Source organism: Talpa occidentalis, unplaced genomic scaffold, assembly GCF_014898055.3.
Source record: "Talpa occidentalis isolate TD23 unplaced genomic scaffold, MPIMG_talOcc4v2.1 talOcc4.13, whole genome shotgun sequence".
NCBI lineage: Eukaryota > Metazoa > Chordata > Mammalia > Eulipotyphla > Talpidae > Talpa > Talpa occidentalis.
The window spans coordinates 82,452,084-82,472,796 of record NW_023601322.1 but is presented as its reverse complement, the minus strand read 5'-3'; the positions used below and the strand labels follow the sequence as shown (position 1 = coordinate 82,472,796).

General features: G+C 43.4%; 1 protein-coding gene across 2 annotated transcripts in view; it reads left to right on the top strand.

Annotated features, from left to right (window-relative positions):
• LOC119243551 (zinc finger protein 474) overlaps positions 1 to 709 on the top strand; it is a 55,949-nt gene extending 55,240 nt beyond the window's left edge. Inside the window, exon 5 of one of the 2 annotated variants that reach the window (XM_054694496.1) lies at positions 261 to 709. The gene's annotated coding sequence lies outside the window, so the exon portion shown is untranslated. The remainder of the gene's footprint in view (positions 1 to 260) is intronic. The other variant, XM_054694497.1, reaches the window with a different exon arrangement.
• The last annotated feature ends 20,004 nt before the right edge of the window (positions 710 to 20,713 follow it).

The window sequence follows — 20,713 nt, the reverse complement described above, 5'->3', positions numbered from 1 at the left end:
CCTGCAAGGCTTGCCACCCTGAATATAACCACAGCTATTTTGCAGAATGTATATCAATTCCAGAGATTTTTTAATGTTCTGTTAATATTTTCAAACACAAAATTGTCATAGCTACATATTTGTTTTAAATGATGGTGGTTTTTGTAAGTGGTGATAACTGTTACCAAGTGCTAAATGTTCCTGTCTTGTATTCTGATTCTAATTCTGAACATTACCTTCATTCTGTGCTTCATTCTGTGCAATCCTTCATTCTGTGCTAGATGTGAGAAGAATTGTGAGGCAACAGGGAGCTGACGTCTGCACACAGACTGACAGCCCCAGAAAGCCCTGGACACAGGTGAGAACATACCAAGCAGCAGTGAGGAGCACAGGCAGCACCACGGCTAAGGCAGGGGCATACTCACAGCCATCCCTACGGTCCTCTGAAGATAACGTGGGTTTATGAGTAAACTTGATCCAAGAAAACATCACTGAACAACACAAGATGACATGGAACTGTGCGAGCCTGGTATCCAGGCTCTAACTCCTGCAGCCAAAGCAGATGGAAAAATCTGACACTGCTAGGAAGCTTTATCCTAATTGACACGTTAGGAAGTTCTTTGGCATAAGCACTTCTGCCGCAAGCGTTGGTTTTTTTGGTTTTTTTTTTTTTTTTTTTTTTGCTGCATAGCTAATGGGCTGTAAGGCAGTTTTGCTGTGGAAGATAAAATAACTGGTTGACAGTTTGGTCTGGCAGTTTGGTTTCAAGTTTGGTTTTTTAACTGATGTAGTACTCCTATTTTTATGTTATATAAATACCGCGATAAAACAAAGTATGAAATAAGACAGTGTAAAACTAGATTGCATATAATACTAGAAAATAGCATATCAGTTTGCAAGATCTTGATAGTTTGCTAATCAGTGAGCCCTCATCCCTCCTCCTGCCCATCAAAATGAAAAGTTTACCACACTGAGCCTATTATAAAAGAGGCTGCTAGTAATTCATAGCAGTCATCGAAAATGTTACCGATTCTCTAGCTAATTTAGATTTCCTAGATGTCTTGAAAACGGTGGGCATTTTGTGCTATTTGAGAGTGGAAAAAAAAAATGATGTAGACAGCACGTTGGTATTTGGCACAGAATCTGACTTAGATGAATTGGTGAAGCCTAAGGACCGGGCATGGGATGGGACATTTCAATGCAGTCCAGCTTCGTATGGGTTCTATGTTAAGAAACAAACGCGTCCTGCATCTGTCAAAACGCAGGGTAGGTTTCCACAAGGCGACACAAAGTCCAGTGAGAAATAGGCATCCTAGTATTTGGAACCTGATCTTTTAATGAAGGAAGACATTTCAGTGGAAAAGAGAAAGTGTTCTACAGTGTGCTTTTAAATGAACGTCTCCATTTTTCGTCATTTTGGTGGGTTCTTTTACGACAAAATTGCCTTACGGCCACTGAGTTTTGTGGTGAAGGCGTTTACAGCAAACGACTTAGAATGAGGCTCCAGGGGTCTGCAGTGCTGGCCTCTGCGCACGGAGGTGGAACGGGCGCCCTGCAGGGAAGAACAGGTAGGGAGAGAAGAAACCCCTCCAAATTGTGGTCTACCCCAAGAATTGCAGCATTGGAGGTGTTTGGTTTTCTCTGTAATTGGCTGGTGGTCTTTGTTCCTCCACAGAGTTTGTCCACAGAATTTCTTGAAAACTAGGGAAGTGAGTCCCTGTGCCTTAACCTGGGGCATTTTCTAGAGTGCACTTGGCCTGGGGCAGTGGGAGGCACCGTAGGCTCAGTGTCCTTAACCTCCTGCACTGTGGGGTCAGCTTAGTAAAGAAGTTCCAAAGTTCACGTCTGGGTTACTTGCTCTGGCCAACATTGCCATTTCACTTCCTCTCTTTTTAACATGCTTCCTTCCCAACTTCTGTCACCAATATGGTATTGTCCAGACAGATGAACAGCCCAGATCCAGAAGGTGGTGAAGCAATTCCATATGCTTTTTTTTTTTTAAAGATTTATTTATTTATGCATACAAGAGCTGGGGTACAGGCCAGAGATGGGGGGAAGTGAGAGGATTCAGCAAAGACAGAGCAGGGAACAGAACAGGCAGATTGACTAAACCACTGCTGAGGGGAGCAGTAGGCAAGACAGGAGAGGTCTGCTGTGCCATGTGGGTAGCTCCCTGGCCAGTGGGGGCTTGACCTTGTGCTGTAGAGGCTGCAGATTGCTTCATAGTGTGGTACTTAACCCCTTGCGCCACCAGGGAGCCCCCCCCTCCCATATGCTTTTTAGCAAGAATTAGAAGGCAACCTCCTGGGACAGTCGGAGGCTCGGGAGGGCGGCAATAGCAGCCGCATGTGGTGTGCAGGTTGCTGGGAGAGCAGCATGGACGACAAGGCCGCGCCAGCCGCTGGCGCAGGGACAAAGATGCCAGTGGGTGGGGTGTGCAATGACCACCAGGAGATCAGAGACGAGGCAGCCTGGCTTCATCTTCCTGAGCCCTCAGCTTCTGGTAGGTGCTAAAGCAGGTTGGATGAGTCTTATGACCTGCCTGTTTTAGTTTGGGGTGCGGGACATTGGACCAGATGGCCTCTAGGGTCTCCCTGGTGGCGCAGTGGTTGAGCCCTGGGCTGCGAAGCTGCCCTCAGCCTCTGCAGCGCCGGTTCGATCCCGGCGGACCGGCAAGGGTCCCACATGGCGCGCAGACCTCTCCTGTCGCGCCCGCTTCTCCCCTCAGCAGTGTACGTCGTCAGTCTGCCTGTTCTGTTCCCCGCTCTGGCTCTGGTGAATTCTCTCACCCTCCCATGCTTCTGACTGTACCCAGTGCTTGTATAAACAAACAAACAAACAAACAAACAAATAAATGAATGAATGAATGAATGAATGAATAAATAAATCTTAAAAAAAATGATGGCCTCTAAGGAGAAAGGGGTGAGGGAACATGAATTAATAAGGTGATAAGGCCACATTTTGCATTTCCTTCCCACATTTGTCTTTTCCTCTTTTTCCTTCGCTCACACTGTCATGTGTCTGTTCCCTCCCTCCAGCCCCCATCCCACACCCCGCACCCGCACCCGGGTTCTGTGGTTCTGTGGTTCTGTTTTTCCTTTCCTAAGCGGGGCTCTTTTCCCACAGCCGGGTGAACACTCCGTCTCCGACCAGGAGAGGGCAGTCTTTGCAAGCGCTGAGCTCAGAAACCCAAACTGGGCGCAGGCCTGCCAGCACCCAGACGTGCTTCTTCATTTTTTGTTTACTCTTGAAGCAATCTGAAAGGGACCTATATTTACTCCTGCAGTCCTATCAAGTGGGTCCTCCATCCCTCGCCCCGCCCACCTTTTCCAAGCAATAATCATAAATATTTAGGGTCGAGATCACAAGTTGGCTTCATCACAGGCCATGTTTGGCCAGCTTTCTGACAGCACTTACACAGAATATCAAATGCAGCTATTTTGATAGCATGAGCGATTCAGGGACGACCGGTGCTTTGCTCAGTGTGTGATGTTGTGATGCAGTTGGCGAAATAGTTTGTGTTCTACCCGGCTTCTTTTTATTTTTAAAATGATTGTACAAGTCATTAACTTTCTGAACGGGCATTTCTTGGCCACCTGGCCGGTGTCCTGTGCTGATTGGACTGGGGGGGCGCATAGCTGACTGCAGCCAGGAGAGCCACGGGGTGGGGCAGACGGCTGTCACGGGCTCCAGAGAAACTGGATAATTAAGAAAGGAAAGTTCAGAAAAGAGAAAATGTGCAATGTGGAGTCTACCTCCCCGCTCCCAGGCTCTATGGTCTGTGGAACATAACCTGACAGTGTCCATGGACACAGCTGCGATCGAGTTAAGAGTATGGAGAATTCTTTTTCACATTTAGAGACTGGATTGAGGATCCAGAAGAGAAACAAAATGAAGCAATAAAGAAAATATTTCGGGAAGCTGGATGGAGAAGGTGGACAGCTTGTGAACATATAACCTGTGTTATCCTGTAAAGTTCTGTATTTAGAAGGGCTCCCTGCATGCTTTAATGTCTGTTGTTGCCATCATGAAACTCTTACAAATCCTTGAACAAGGAACCTCACATTTTCATTTGGCACTAGGGTCTGCAAATTATGAAGCTGGAGTCAGCGACAAATAGAAGTTTGCCTAAGGTAGGTGCAAGGAATTTACAATCTGCATAATGCCGTGGGAAGCTTGCATTTCTGGTGGAGTTTCAAATAAACAGGCGATTTCCAATGAGATGAGCACTAGAGGCCTCTCAGGGGACAAGAGCTCACATTCTCAGGAAAGAGGGGTGCCTGGAGCTCCAAGGCAGATCCCCAGAGTGCTGCTTGTTCTGTGGGTCAGAATAGGTGGGTGAAGCTGGAAAGCCTGGGGCCTCACTTAAGTTTAGGAGTGCTTGGTGCTCAGCCAGTCATTCATTGCCTTGTGAGACTTTGGTGCACAGTGCGATGGGGATTAAAGGGAGCTTTGGCGGCTTCTCTTAACTGACACTGTGTGTGGGGGGGGAGAGGCTTCCTATAAGGAGCTCTCAGTAGAAAGCCAGTTACACATCTGTATGTGGCAAAATATGTTCAGTGTGGTGCAAAATGCTTGACTTTTCCTTCTTGCTTTCTGAATATGATGTTTAGCTGGAAGAGCCTTCTCCTCCCCTAAGACTACAGGGTCCTTAAATTCCTAACAATTTTTAATTTTTGTATTTAGTCCTAACTCATCTGAAATTTTATTATGATAAGATGCATATTTCTTCAAAGAAGTTTTCCAGTATCATTGAGTAACAAAGCGGTCATTTTTACAAATGAGTCCATGTTTGATGTTTCATTCTGTCATATTCAGCTAGTTGCCTATTTCTGCATCATTCTCACACTGTTTGCGGATTTTGATATTGTGTGGCAAAGGCCTGTTTCCATTACAAATATTTTCTTGTTGTTTATTCCTCCTTCTGGATGAATCAAGCCTGTCAAGTAACAGAAATAATTCTGCTAGGTGATTGCTCGGCATTGAATCAAAGTGAAACATTTTTTTAGGAAGCTTTTTGTTTTATGTTTACAGTTTTCCATTGAGGTACATTAATATGCAATCTATATTTAAATCATAAATCTTTAATTCTGAGTGCCAGTCTCATGCTAATTTTTTGCTTTGCCCATAACAGTCATTTTGCATACTTTCTACACTTTGTGAAATTCTTGACACCACTTTGTCACAGTCATGCTCTCAGATAACTCTGAGGGAGGGGCAGTGAATACACAGAAAACTGAGCTTCACACTTGGAGATGTTCTAACTAGTAGGAGCGTCTGTTCTTTTCTTAAATCTTTGTTAAATTGTTCATTCTCTCAGGTATTCTAGAGAAGATTGAAAAGTTTGCCTCAGAGCCTGAAGATATCCATTTCAGTAGTTTCTCTATAATTGGATTGTTAAAATAGAAAGCCATATGAAATTAAATGCCAAATGCCACTGAAAACTACTGATGGTTGGAAAAATACTCTGTAAAGCTCACTATAGTTTTCAGGAAAAAAAACCTTCAGCTATCTTATAAAATGAGGGTATTCAGAAAATCCATTTTTTATTCATCTAGTTAACTAATTCTACTCTCCAAGGCTACTCAAGACATATGATTAATAATATTCCCTTAAAATTGCATCTTGGGAAGTGTTTTCACTTACGCTTAATGAAAAACACTTGGGAGCAACTGCGTTCTATGACGAAGTGACTAGTTATTATCCCTGTTTATAAGGTAGCATTAGTTTAAAGAGTAGTTGATGCTGAAGGCTAAAGGTTTTGCTTCTTTTTCGTAGCAGTATTACATCCAGACTTCAACAGAAGGATGGGCAAATGTGGGGGGGTATTTAACTGCAAAAGAAACAGAGGTCAGATTTGGAATTAAAGACCTAGTAGATAGTGACCCATGAAGATGTGCAGCCAGCAGGTGGCGACAGAGGCTCTTCTGGGTCCTCCAAGCCCAGGCATAATAAGTTATCCAACTTCTTAACCCATCATTAAGGCAAACATAATTTCAATTATCTATGGTCTCCTTGTTTGCATGGGAACAAGAAGAGGAGGAGTCGGGGTAGCGCAGGAGTAAGGAAAGCTTTTATTTAAAATCTGGTCCTTGCTGAAGAACTTTGTTTTCCCAAGTTACTGAAGATTCCAATTCATAAAGAACATGCATGTTTCTATAGCCTCTGTGCATGCTACCAATGTAAGGATTTTTTTTTTAATTGAGAGAGGGGATAAAATTTTAATCATCAGGAGTTGCAAGCTTAATAGTAAGACTCTTGGAAGATTTTGGTATGGCTTGTTAGTTCAAAAAGAGCTTATTGAAATGTCCCAACTATTAATGATTGCTATAAAAAGCAAAAATTTTAAAATCCCAAATGTTTTCATGCAAGCCCTGAGAGAACTGAGATGTTCTTCAGAGGAGGATTTGTAAGAAGTAAACTTCTCTACTAGGTCAAATTAGCATTTCCAGATCACACCAAAATGAAAGAAGAGATTATTCTACAGGATGGTCCTCAAAGATTTATTCTTAAACATATTTTAGGGCCTTTCGTTAATTTTTAAGGTATAGTGAGTGGAAACAGCATACTTTGGAACCTAGAGTTTGAATTCAAATCTCATTTCCACCACTTACTATCCTTGGGATCTGAGTAAATTGTTGTAATGGCAGGAGAACACAGAGCAGGATCTCTATGATCTGAGCAGACGGGGTAAGAAGTCCTGGAGCCCTCGGTGGCTTTCACAGGCTTTTATTGTGTATGTGTAGGGGCAGGAAGAGAGGGAGCAGGATCTCTGATCAGAGCAGACAGGGTGCCCTCGCCGGCTTTTTCCAGGCTTTTATTGGGATTTTACCAGGCACACGGCAGGCAGGGGTATCTTCACTCTTTCTGGGCTTTCCGGCATTCTCTGGTTCTTTCTGCTTCTCTGCTCTCGGTTCCTCTGCTCTTCTCATGGCTCTGCCGGTGTCCCCATGACACCGCCCTTGTAAGCCCAGTCTCAGCCCAGGTGAATCTATCTACCTATGCCCACACCCTACTCCAGGTGCCCGCCATCAGGCCTGCATTCAGGACCACGGGGATCCATCATCAGTCCTAATGGTGGGAGGGCAGAAAAGCCTGATAACTTCTTTCCTTACCCTACAATTGCTCAGCCTTTTCTTTGCCTCAATTTTATTTTAATCTGTAAAATGGAATTAATATTTATCTCAGTATTGTAAGTTATCAATAGGAAGCACTTAGAACAGTAAAGTCATACAGAAGTACTCAACAGACATTGGCTATTTCGTCAGACAGTATTTGATGTTTGTTGGTTCCACTGCACTTCCCAGCCAACCTTACAGTTAGTTTCGTAGTTGTAGCCTATAAACTGGAAGAGGAGGGAGGTAGTTGAGGGTTGGTAGCCCTTGAGATCTCTCTTTCCCTGATGAAGAGAATTTGGAAGCCAAGTGTTCCATAGGCTAAAGCCCAAGACGGAGGAGAGTCACCAGCCCTCATGAGGATTTGATGAGGGTGACACATTTTTGTTGTGTTATGTCAGTGAGCTTTCAAGATTAATTCATTACCCCAACATGGTTTCAATGTGTAAGGAAGACGTAAGATTTGACTATTAGAAATTTTTTGTAAGTGTTGCTAGTTCCAGATAATGACTAATAAAATACCACAATAAAATAAGGAGCAGACTAACTTCCAGTTTTAAATAAGCAGAATGTAATCTTGAGAGAAGGGACTCTGTATTATTTACCATTGAAACTGTGGTACCTAGAATAGTGCTTGGCACATAATAGGTATGGAATAAGTATTTTAATGAAAATATTATACATTTTCAATATGCATGTGTAGGGTAAAGAAAAATGTCAGGCTTTTCCTCCCGCCATCAGTATCGATGATGAATCCTTGCGGTCCTGAATGCAGGCCTGATGGCGGGCACCTGGAGTAGGGTGTCAGCATAGGTAGATGGGATTCACCTGGGCTGAGACTGGGCTTTTAAGGGCGGCGTCACAGGGACACCGGTAGAAGCCGAAAGAGAAGCCGAGAGAGAAGCAAGAGAAGCAGAAGCTGAGAGAAGGCTGGAGAGCCCAGATAGAATGAAGACTTGCTGGGGGCTGGGAGGCCTGCCAGCCTCCCGGCCCCCCAGAACCCTTACCTGCTGTGTACCGGGTAAATCCCAATAAAAAGACCTGCAAAAAGCCACTAAGGACTCTGATTCCTCCTTTACCCGGTCTGCTGGATCATAGGAAACCTGCACCGTTTCTATTCCTGCCTCCTACAGCATGATACTTTTAATTTATTATTATTATTATTTTTAAAAATTTATTTATTTATGCATACAAGAGCTGGGGTACAGGACAGAGGTGCGAGGGTTGAGGACTCACCAGAGACAGAGTGGGGAGCAGAACAGGTGGATCTACTGAAATACACTGTTGAGGGGAGCAGTGGGCGAGACAGGAGAGGTCTGCTGCGCCATGTGGTAGCACCCTGGCCAGGTATCGAACTCATGCTGCAGAGGCTGTGGATAGCTTCACAGTGCTGTGCTTAACCCCTTGCGCCACTAGGGAGGCCCTAGATGCTACTTTTTATACATCGTCTAGGACACAGAGTTAACACCATGATATTTGCCTTTGAGTATATCATCCAGATAAGAAGACAAAAAAAAAAAACGCTTCTCTCCCCTTTCCTGTTCCCAGCCCCACCCCATTCAAAAACCAATGACAATGCGGTTTCAGCTAAAGAACATGCTAACTGATGCCGCAGACGAAAGATGGCACACGGCAGAGTGCACAGGCTGCCAACCACTGGCACATGAAGAAGAGATGATATCTCAATCGGTTAAAGAAAGAGAAAAATACAGATTTAAAAAACAGGAAACAGTGAAATAACCAGAATACCTGAGATTTCAAGTGCTAGTGAAGACGGGCCAGCCAAGGGGAAAATACGTGTTGGGGAGAAAGAAACAAGTTAAATGATATATGGTTTACCACCTACAGCCCCCCTTCAGGACTAAAGTTCTCAGCAAAGACCCTTCCAGAAGCTGCCTTCAGGTGAAGAGAGCCATCTGTGCGAAGGACCCATCCTTTTTGGAGGGACAACCCATAGCCAATGACTGATTGATCCTCAGATATGAAAACTGAGCCTCTTGCTTCAATGAGGGTCATTTCTGCACAGTTGTCTGAGCCTCTGCTCTGGGGTAGGTAGTAAGGATGAGACAAACTTATGGAAGGTGACAAAAGCCAGGAGGAACCTAGACTTGTTGGAGCATGGAGAAAAAGAGTCATTAATGACTCCTGAGGAGGGCAATAGAGGCTGGGAATGAATTGGTCTGGCCATGGAATGGACAGTAGAGAGAGGTAAAGAGTCTACATTTGGAAAAGCAAAAATCACTTTCAAGAGTTCTCCGCAACAGACTATGGAACCCTCCAGTGCAAATCCACTGTGGAGACATCAGAACATTTGCCTGGAATGCATTTAGTCTTTCAGAGTCCACTTAGGACTCTGAGCTACAGCGTTTAATAAAAACGGAGTGAAATTCCTTCCTGACTCCATTTCAAATAGAATCATTTGGCTGAAGAGGAGTTTGAGGAGTAGCCAGAGTTAAAGGTGAATTCTAGGTTTCTTGCGGAAAATCTCAGCATTTGGTGACCTTCCCCGATAGAGCTTTGGGACTGTGAAGGAATGAGCTATTGAAATGAAGACAGCACTTCAAATGGAGAGCTGACCACAGCTGCCTCATATTTTCCAGTGAGTTCTTCATGCTCAGTGATGACAGTGGCCACAGAGTTCAAAACCAACTGACAGGAACATTCTGTCAGGAGAGAGAGAGAGAGAGAGGAAAACAGAAGCCAGGGCCAGTAGCCAAGAGTAGTGAAGTAGACATTAAAAACCATGGAAAATATTGATCAACGTATATAGTCGTTGTTTAATGTGTTAAGTTTTCCAGACACAACTTACAAAACGTTTAGGACCTTTTCTCAACTAACAAGAAGACGGGTTTCTTTCTTCCCAACTTACTTTTTATTCCTTATCTCTCGTTTTGAAGATGGTACAAATGACACTGACAGTAGCAGGACATCACGTCTTTGATGCTGATCACTCATTTGCAGACCCTAGTAAATGTCATCAATGGAGTCTTGGAAAACCATTTTGACTAGAGCCATTCTAGAAGTGTTGATTAAATATTTAAATAAAAGCTCTGGGGAAAGGTTAGCCTTTTAAAATGTTTTTGCAATGGGGCCGTTAGCTCAAGAGAACTTGGCACGCTGCACCAGTGATCCCAGACGGACAGAGCAGATGTTATAAGGTGTCAACGTGGGAATCTGTGCATTCAAAGGGAAGAACAAAGAGGGGGCATCCTCAGGCGGATGTGTGCACTGAATGATTTTGACACTAATGAGCATAATAGGAGGGGAATTATCTGCCTTCGAAACTAATTCAACAAACATTTTTTGAACCTCTACCCTCTGCTAAGCACTGCAAGGGAGCATATTTGCAAATATATGAAGAATTGGAACTGGTAAGGCTTTTCGAATTCACAAAGATGAGGGAAGAGAGACTATGGGCGTAGGGAAGGAGGGACAACGAGGATGGAATGAAACTTAGAATTGGACAAATTAGAAGAGCCGAGTGTGGACTGAGTGGCCACGGATGCTGAGCAAACGTTGCTCAAAAAATGCCCCTTGTAAGTCACAGGAGTCCCTAACTGAATCAGGGGGTGCCGTGACTTCTGGGTAGAGGCGCCCTGGAGTCAGGCTGCCTGGCCTTACCTCCCAGGGCTAGCACAGCAGCTGAGAGGCTTGGGTGAGGCTGGCTTGTTTCCCCATCCCGTGGGATTGCTGCAACTTACTCATTAATAAAATAATTCCTAGCAAGTGCTCTACATAGTGCCTCATGCCATGAAGCCCTGAATAGATTGGCAGGCGCTCTAAGGTGGGCGCACGGGGGCAGACTGAGTGTAGGGGAGAGATCCCTGGAGGACTCAAAGGGGCACCTGTCCTTAGGATGTGGTCCTTTCACAAGCGCGCCCCCCCCCTAAATCCCCTAGGGGATGGAAATGGAAAACTCTTTGGAGTCCATTCTCTTTGGAGTCATTCATCTCCTTGCAGACCTCCAGACAGACATGTGATTTCTTTTCTCTTAAGTTAATAGTTTAGAGTGTCTTCGTGCCTGATAGACTGCAGGGACCTTCTGGTGAGACTTCAGCAATTTTCTCAATTTTTGCTTAATAAGAATAATTCACTCTAAGTGCCAAGCCGGTATAAATAGTTTCTGACAGATGAAACAGTTTTTAAATCCTGAAGAGCTTTTTATTATTCCTTGGGAAAAAACCTTTCACGCTTACGACTGTCTCTGAGCCTTGCAGGCTGGTCGTATGGGAAGGGCCCTCACTCTTGAGAACAAAGGGAGACCATGTTTTCTCAAAACGCGGGCCTGATTGCTCTGCACCACTGAGGCTCCCTCTGATCCAAACTTCAAGAGCCTGTTCATTCTGGGCATAAATGCATCAGCAAGAGCAGGACCAGCCAGATTCACAGGATCTCCGTGTCAGCACTGCCGGGTCCTTGCATGACAGGTGACAAATGGCCTTTCTTCTTTTTCTTTCACCCTGGCAACCCCTGACACATCTGAACTCTTGCTCTTGCGTCTTCTCTGGCTTTGAGGCTGACAAAGCAGCTGCGTGTTAAGCAGAGGTAACATAGCCTTTGAAAGCGTGATTTGGACTTTCTTAAGCTCCAGATAAGAATAAATTAAAGAGGAGAGATTTAATTTGCCCCAAATGGCAATATATTCTGACAGGAGAGAAGAATAGCATATTTGGGGTTTTTCTCATCCCTGTTTTCTGCATTAATTTTAACTCCCATCAGACGCACCAAAGCCAGCTGATGGAGGGGGTATCCGTCTCCTATCCTCTCTCCTGAGCCTGACATACGACTTTCTGGCTCTTCACCGATCTTTTCCATCCTCCTGACATCACTGTGTGTGAGCTGGGTAGAAAACTGCAGGGTGACTTTGTGTATATGGTTGTGTGTGGATCAGTTAATAGAAAGACCCACAAGCAGGCCTTCCTGAGATGCGGTGTTGGGGGACAGCTCTCCAAGAGTCTCTCATGTTTCTGCACACCTTGCAAAAAGAAATACTGCCCCCCTTTCCCCACCCCCAACCTTGTTTTCGAGGATGCATACAGTTTTTAACTTCTGGTTTATATAGTGAACAGTTTTGGGAGACAGACTGTCTCCCTCTAGAGCAAAGCGCAGGTACTCTCTGTCCATTATGAACTTTTGGGTTCGCCGAGCTCAGTGGTCCCCTCCTATAGCCTAAACCACAGTCAGTGCAGGCTTGTTATGACACCCCCCCACACACACTGCATTGTCTTGTGGGGCCTGGGGCTCAGGAACTAACACAGAAATGTTCCCGCTTTTGATATGTGTATGGTAAACTGTTTTTTGTCTCTGATGCATGAGTCCTGTGTCTTCTACAAGCCTCCATGAAACTGTGGCAAGCTTGCTTTTTTACATGTTTGTATATAAGTTAAAATCTGAGACCTGAGCCTCCCTGGTGGCCTAGGGGTAAAGTCTCATCACTGTCCCTGCTGCAGCCTGAGTTGGATCCCTGGCCAGGGAGCTAACCACATATGGCACAGCAGACCTCTCCTGTCTCGCCCGCTGCTCCCCTGAGCAGTGTATTGCAATAAATCTGCCTGTTCTGCTCCCCGCTCTTTCTCTGGTGAATTCTGTCACCCTTGCCCACCCCCTGTACCTCTGGCCTATACCCTAGTTCTGTGCAAAAATAAATTTTTAACATTTTTTAAAAAGACATCTACTTAAAAATAAATAAATAAAATCTGAGCCCTTTCCAGTTCTTGACACATAGGTCCATGTAAAATGATCCTAAGAGATACACTTTGTGGATAGGTCAATAGCTCTGATGAGCGTGGTCAGTGTGCTGACTGCTGTGGCACTGTGCCACGCTGCCCCTGGCCCTCTGCTTTCTGACAAGTGTCTCTAGCAGGAGCTGCATGCAGTCTCCTTGGATCATCTTAAAAGTTGCCATAAAAGCATTCACCTTGCAGGTTACTTTGACATTATCAGACCTTTGATCTGTGCACTAAAAGCTAAGCCCCTGTAAAGGGCTAGAACATTTGTGTTTGAGCCAGCACACAGGTCTTTGTTTCCCACTGACCCAGTCACTCTTTCTCATTTATCTAGTCAAATTGTTTGTGCACTAACCTGAAGATATGTTTCACAGAGGTGGATTAGACAGACTCACTCCTGCCTTCATAGAGCTTGTAGATTAATAGGAAATATTAGAAGGAAGAACTACTTAAGGAGTCATAACTATAATGAAAAAAAGAAATCCTCAAAGTACTATGAAGCATGATAGAGGATGTAGTATAACTAATTTTTATTCTCTCAAAATTTAAGAGTTTTTCAAGCCTTTAAACAACAGTGAAACTTACGTAGTGACATAATACATTGTAACATCAATAAATTTTTTTTTAGATAGCAAAAGTCAGCAAATAACCATGGTACACAACAACTGAGAATTATTTTCCTTCCCTTTATTTTTGGTTTTTACTCTAGCAGGTAAATGAAAAATAAGAGTTATAACATATAATCTTCACAATTTTGCCCAAACAAATTAACATAGCCTACTAACAACATGCATTTTTGGAAGGTTTCTTGAAGATATCTCTAGAGAAAGAAAATGTTGCATTATTGATAGTCTTTGAGAAGTTGAAGTTTGTCTGGTTGTTATGTAGGAATTAGAAGCTGAAGGCAGTGTGAGAAAAGAGGCACATTTCACTTCTCAAAGCAATAAGGTAAACTTACCTTGCCTGACCTGGAAAATGGCAAGCACCTGACCTCTTAAGTATTAGAACAAAGTCACAGAAATAATTACAAGGTTGGGTGGTACAGGGGAGCAGAGGGGAGAGGTTTCAGGGAACAAGGGTGGGAATGCATATGAAACAATGATTAGTTACAAACATTCTAAATAAAAATATTTTAAAAGCAGAGATGTGAGATTTTCTAGGCAAATCTCAACCTTGTTCAATTGACAGCTTTGATTTGAGCAGAAAAATGATAAAACAACAGAATCATTTGGCATCCTAGAGCTGCAGGGAATAGTCTGTAATACCATAATTGTTATCACTGTCTCCCTTTTTCTCTGCATCTCTGTCAAGTGGTGGTGTTCTCTGAATTATTCAAGCATGAACAACATTATGAAGATAATTTACTAAAATCTATAAAATTTTGCCTACTTTTGCCAAGACCTAGTCCTAAAATCCACAAAATAAAAAAGCTATTGTTGGTAGCCTATGAAGAAAGGAATGGATCAGGAGGGATTTGGCCCAGGATGGTAAAGAAAAAGAAGGTATTATTATGTTCATCCAGATGAAAGTAACCTAATCCAGTTGAAATTCTTCGTTTAAGGTGGTGCCAGAAAGGAATTTATTTTTCTTTATAGTAATGCTAGGACTTGAAAGAAGGTATCCAGCAATTAGTTAGTTCATGGGAAAGGAAAAATTCATTTGTGTTTGTATTACTAGAAATGAGGGCAAAGCAGCCAAGCTGTGGTAGACCAGTTCTCTCATCTGTGTGCAATGGTAGATGTTATCTCTGTTGCTCCATGCATTGCTGCCTGGGAATCTGGGTGGGGCGGAGGCTCTCTGCCAAGACTCCAGAGCTGATCCATGCTATCTAGCAAACCACACTGCTCCCAGCTATTCCACTAGCTTGGTGACCCTCACTCACCATGCAGTTCTCTTCGCACAGGGATGGTTCAATGTGATGGTGCCTTGCTCCTAAGAGCAAATATAATACAAATTATTATAAGCTTCCTGGTTTTTCTGGAGCATTGTTACATGACTGTGCTGTCACTAACTCTGTTGGTAGCACAATAGTTTAACCTTAGGGGATCCCTAACCTTTCCATCAAGCTCATATGAAAGTTCAAAAGACAGCAACCCTTTTTTGTATTTCTTCTTTCCTAAAAGGGAATGATTCCTGGGGCCAGATATGGAGCCTGGGGTTAAAAAACACCTTTTAAGGAAGAAGCCAGCTTCCATTGATTGTAACTGGAAATATCCATGTGGTGTTTAATTTCTTCCTTTGTATCCTATGCTGGCAGTTTCCGGCACCTGATAATAAAATTCTGGTATTTCCTATAGATTCTTGGTAACTGGTTCTCCTTTATGTCAGTTACAGCTTATAAAATAATGCAGATATGTAGCTCATATTGTATTGATGAAGACTGTTCTCCTATTGCATCTAAGTCAGTCTCACAATGACTAAACAGAAAACAATTGTGTTTGGGTTTGTAATGGCCTTCTCAGTCCTACCTGTTGCCACCAGAATGTCTCTATGTGATACTGCCTTGAGAATTTTGTCAAGAGTAAGTCTGTTTGATTTAATGGTAATTGAACATGAAGCAATTATTTTCTTGTTCAGAAAAATACCTACCAAAATTTCCAATGTTAGTGTGAAGTGTCGTGATTTCATCAAGATTATAGAAATTATACTTTTGTTTCATTTTTTTAAAGATTTATGGATTTATGCATACAAGAACTCGGGTACAGCCCAAAGGTGTAGGGGGTGAGAGGATTCACCAGAGGCAGAGCGGGGAACAGAACAGGCAGACTGACTGAAGTACACTGCTGAGGGGAGCAGCGGGTGAGTCAGGAGAGGTCTGTTGCGGCTTGTGGGTAGCCCCCTGGCTGGGGATTGAACTCATGCTTCAGTGACTGTGGATAGCTTCATAGGTTGTGTCTTAACCCCTTGCACCACCAGGGAGGCCCATACTTTTATTTTTAAGCCGAGTAGAGAAGATCTTGTCTGTTTACCTGCCTAGAGTTGTAAGTACAGAGTCACCTAGGGTCTTAAGCGCAGAGATGTTTAGCTCAAGTACTAGTGTTTGGACCAGCTACATCACAGTCAATTGGGGAACTTCAAAAATTAAAAAAAAAATAAAAATTGAAGGCACTGATGCCAGGAATTCCTTTTTTTTTTCTCTTCCCCCCCTTTTTTTTTTAATTTAGAAAAGGGACTATTAAATTAGTAAAGCACACAATCAATTTCTAAGATTGTTTATGTTAATAGGTATAAATACAAAAGCCTATGTGAAATATTTAAGCAGTTAATTTTTTTGTTGTTCTGAGGCAAACTTTGGAACCAGTGCTGGGTCTCTCAATCGATTTTAAGGCATGTCATGTTTTGAGAACAGTTTTTAAATTCTTAAGATACTTTAACTTCTTTTTACTCTAAAAGTTTCCATGAAAATCTGAAGAAATAAATGACTTCTGATCATGCCAAAATAAGTGTCCTGGCCACATTAATATCTTTGCTTTTTCATAAAAGCAAAAGACCCATGTGGTTTGGGCAGAGCCAGCTCAGACAAACCTACATAACGTGTCACATAAGCTTTAGGTTCTCTGGAGCCTTCTTCTCGTCCATAGTTGCCTGGGTGTCTGTACTGGTTAGGATAAATTAGGTTACACCATGGAAATGAATAGCCCCCAAATCTCAGTGGCTTAATCCAGGGAAGTTTATTTACTGAACACGCTGCAGATCTCTATGATCGACTATGGCTTTACCATACAGCATTTTGTCTCAGGCCCAGGCTAACAGAGCAGCCTCTGTTACGAACATTGGTGGTGATTGTGGCAGAGTGGCAGGGAGGACCTGCTGAGCCTCGTGCAGGCTCTTAAGCTTCTGCCAGCCATGCCTGGATTCCACAAGAAGGGTGCACGAACCCCCCAAGAGGAAAGGATAACAAATGCTGGAGAATCAGCGCACACCACATAATTCTCTTTAGAAAATAAATAATGTTGGTCTTAAAACCAACAGAAAACGAGTTTTTATGGAGTGCCTACCATGTTCCTGACTCTGAGAATTCAACAGTCAATGGAAACACGAAATCCCTGAATTCTTGGGACTGTCAAAGAGGGTGGAGGGGGAGTCTTTGGAAAGAGGCAGGAAGGGGAGTAAAAACAAGTATCTTTCATGCAAAACAAAGCAGGATCGAAGAATGAGAGTGATGGGAGTGTTGGGAGTTCCGTTTAGACAGAATAATCAGGGACGTGTCTTGTGAGATATTTGGGTACAGAATTGAAAGACTGGAGTTCATTCCAAGAACTGGGGGAGAAACTTTGAGACACAGAGTAACAATTGCAAAGTTCCCAAGGCAGAAGCATGTGTGGCCTGACAAACTGCAGGAGGACCCAAGTGCCTGAATAGACACCCCCTCTCCAAATGGAGAGAAGAAGAAAATGGGGTGACAGGTCTTAAATATATTCAAATGATAATGCAAGGCTGATCCCGTCAGATCTTAAAGCTCAAGTCGAATCCTCTTTAATTTGGTGCTTCCCCTGCCAGGTCCACCAGAGCAGAGGTCTTACCTTCCATACCCCATGGGGTGATGTTTTGTACCCACGGCTTCACCAGGTTGTAGTGGGATCCCCCACATTCTGGGCAGCCTGCTCCCACTACTTAGATGGAGGCCATCTGACCTGTTGACAGTAAGATGATGTTCTCCACATCTGAAGCTAAGGAGGGTGCCCCTGTGATCTCTGAATCACCTTCAGAGTTATTTTTCTCTTGGCATGAAGAACAGCCCACCCTGGAAGTCAAACAGCTCTGAGACCCCTCTTGTAAAATACAAGAAGTCCAACAGGCTTCCTTCATCCTGCTCATATCCTTTCTCTTCATTTCAAGCTGGCAGTTTTTCTCCTCAGTGGCTGAACCATGATCTCCATGGTTCACAATCACATCACTCTCTGTATCAAAGGATACTTCGAGTTCCATCCCCAGCCAGGGAGGTGACCCACATGGTGCAGCAGACCTCTTCTGTCTCTCCTGCTGCTCCCCTCAGCGGTGTGTTTCTGTCAAACCACCTGTTCTGCTCCCCGCTCTATCTCTGGTGAATCCTCTCACCCTCCACTCTTCTGGCCTGCACCCCAGTTCTTGTATGCATAAATATCTTTTAAAAAAGGGGGGGATACTTGGATACCTGATCACATCCTTTACATTTCTCTCCTTGACATTTTCTCATTTTTTGCTGTGTAGTTAGGCTTTATCAGATCTTTAAGTTCTCCCTCCTATTTGCATAACATTCCAGCTTTAAGTCATTACTCTCTGCACATTTTGTGATCAGTAGTCAGGAAGAAGCAATACACGCTTTCAGTACTACTTAGAAATTGTTTCAGCTAAATATTCAGTTTTATTGCTGGCAAATTCACCCTCCACAAAATTCTAAAAACAAAATTGGGTCAAGTTCTTTGAAACTTTATAGTAAGGATGGCCTCTCTTCCAGTTTTCAGTAACATGGGTCCTCATTTCCATGGGAAGAGTCTTAACCATCTGGATTTCTACCAACATTCTTTTTTTTTTAAAGATTTATTTATTTATGCATACAAAAGCTGGGGTACAGACCAGAAGTGTGAGGGGATGAGAGGATTCACCAGAGACAGAGTGGGGAACAGAACAGACAGATCAATCGAAGTGCTCTGCTGAGGGGAGCAGCGGGCGAGACAGGAGAGGTCTGCTCGCCATGTGGGCAGCTCCCTGGCCAGCCAGTGTTTGAACTTGTGCTGCAGAGGTTGCAAATTGCCTCACGGTGAGGTGCTTAACCCCTTGAGCCACCAGGGGGCCCTCTACAAACATTCTTTTCAAGATTACTTAGGTGTCTCCAAGATTGAGGCTTTTTAGAGCTCTCCTGTCTGTATGAGCTCTCACAAGTATTGCTCCCTATGATTCATCCATGTCAAGGTTGGGTTTTCCCAGCATGCACCTCAAAACTCTCCCAGATCCTCATGTGCGGGTATTTGTTATAGCACATGTATACCACGTGCTCTCTAATACACAACAGAAAGTTATTTCTCCTTGTTTTGGGGGAAGGGAAGGCCAAGATCATGGCCTGGTGAATTTGCTGCCTGGTGAGGACTCACTTCCCAGTTCATAGACAGCCATCTTCTCTCTGTCCTAACATGGCAGAGGGATGAGGGAGTTCTCTGAGGTGTCTTTGATAGGTGATTAGTCAATAGCATTAATGAGGGATCCACCCTCATGACCTGATAACCTCCCCAAGGTCCCACCTCCTAGTACCACCAGATTGGGACTTAGAATTTCAACCTATCAATTTAGGGGAATGCAAGCATTCAGTTCATAGCAAGCTCACTGGACATTTTAGAAGGAGTAGTTTAGGTGAAATGATAGAGACTGAAAAGCTTTTTTTGAGCTTTAAGAGGGCTGCAAACAGAATTTGGAGAGCAAATACGGACTTTTTGAAGAGGCTTCCCTGTAGATGGGAACAGGTAAATAAGGCTCACTGCTTAGTAGCTATTTTTTCATTACAGTTGTACCATTTTATACACCTATGAGCAATACTTTAAATTGTTCCACATTCTCATGAGTACTTGGTGTGTTCAATTTTTTTGTCTTAGCTTCTCTAATGAGTATGAATTTCTAGCTCATTTGGTTTTATATATTTATGTATGATTGATAGGCTTCATTAGGTGAAACTGAATAGGCCCAGACTTTCTTCTTGGTAAGGTTTTTTTGTTTTTTTTTTTTTAATAGAGGCATGCTTTATTTATTTATTTATTTATTTGTTCGTTCGTTTTTGTTTATACATGCACTGGGTACAGTCAGAAGCGTGGGAGGGCGAGAGAATTCACCAGAGCCAGAGTGGGGAGCAGAGCAGGCAGAAGGACCAAAGTACACTGCTGAGGGGAGCAGCGGGTGGAAGGAGAGGTCTGCGCGCCATGTGGGACCCTCCTCTGGTGGCCTGGGAGCAGCCGGGGATCGAACTGGCGCTGCAGAGGCCGTGGGCAGCTTCGCAACCCAGTGCTCAACCGCTGCGCCACCGGGGAGGCCCTCTTCTTGGTAAGGTTTTGATCAATTTTTAGCATATAAAGTTTTTCATAGTATTGTTTTATTGTTCTTTAATCTCTGTAGTGTTGATACCCTTTTTCAATTACAAGTATAGGTCATTTATATTATTTTTTTCTTAACAGTCTAGCTAGAGTTTTGTCAATTGTATCGATCTCTTAAAGAGCCAGCTTTTGGCTTCACTTAGTTTCTTGTTTCTATTTTCCATTTCACTGACTTCTGTACTTTATAATTTCTTTCTTATTTCTTATTTTGGATTTACTTTGTTTTTCATTTTCTAGTTTCTTGAAGTGAAGCATAGGTTGTTGGCTTTAGATTTTTCTTTCTGATATAACCATGGAAAGCAACATCTTCCTCTATCCAGTGCTTTTGCAGCATCTACAGATTTTGGTGTGTTCTATTTTCTTTTTTTTTAAAGATTTATTTATTTATTTATACAAGAACCAGGGTACAGGCCAGATGTACAGGAAGGTGAGAGGGTTCACCAGAGACAGAACGGGGAACAGAACAGGCAGACTGATGAAATACACTGCTGAGGGGAGCAGCGGGCGCGGCAGGAGAGGTCTGCCACGCCATGTGGGACCCTCGCTGGCCGGCTGGGATCGAACCGGTGCTGCAGAGGCTGTGGACAGCTTCACAGTGTGGCGCTCAACCACCTGTGCCACCAGGGGAGGACCTAGTGTGTTCTATTTTCATTGTCATTCAATCCAAGTTCTAATTATCCTGTGAATAATTTTTAAGCCATGGCTATTATTTACTTTCCAGATATTTAGTACTGTTCTAGACATATTATTATTGATTTCTGTTAGTGCCTTTATGTTAGAGAATTTGCTTTGTATAATTTCGCTCCTTATGGTATTATAAAAATGTGTTACATGG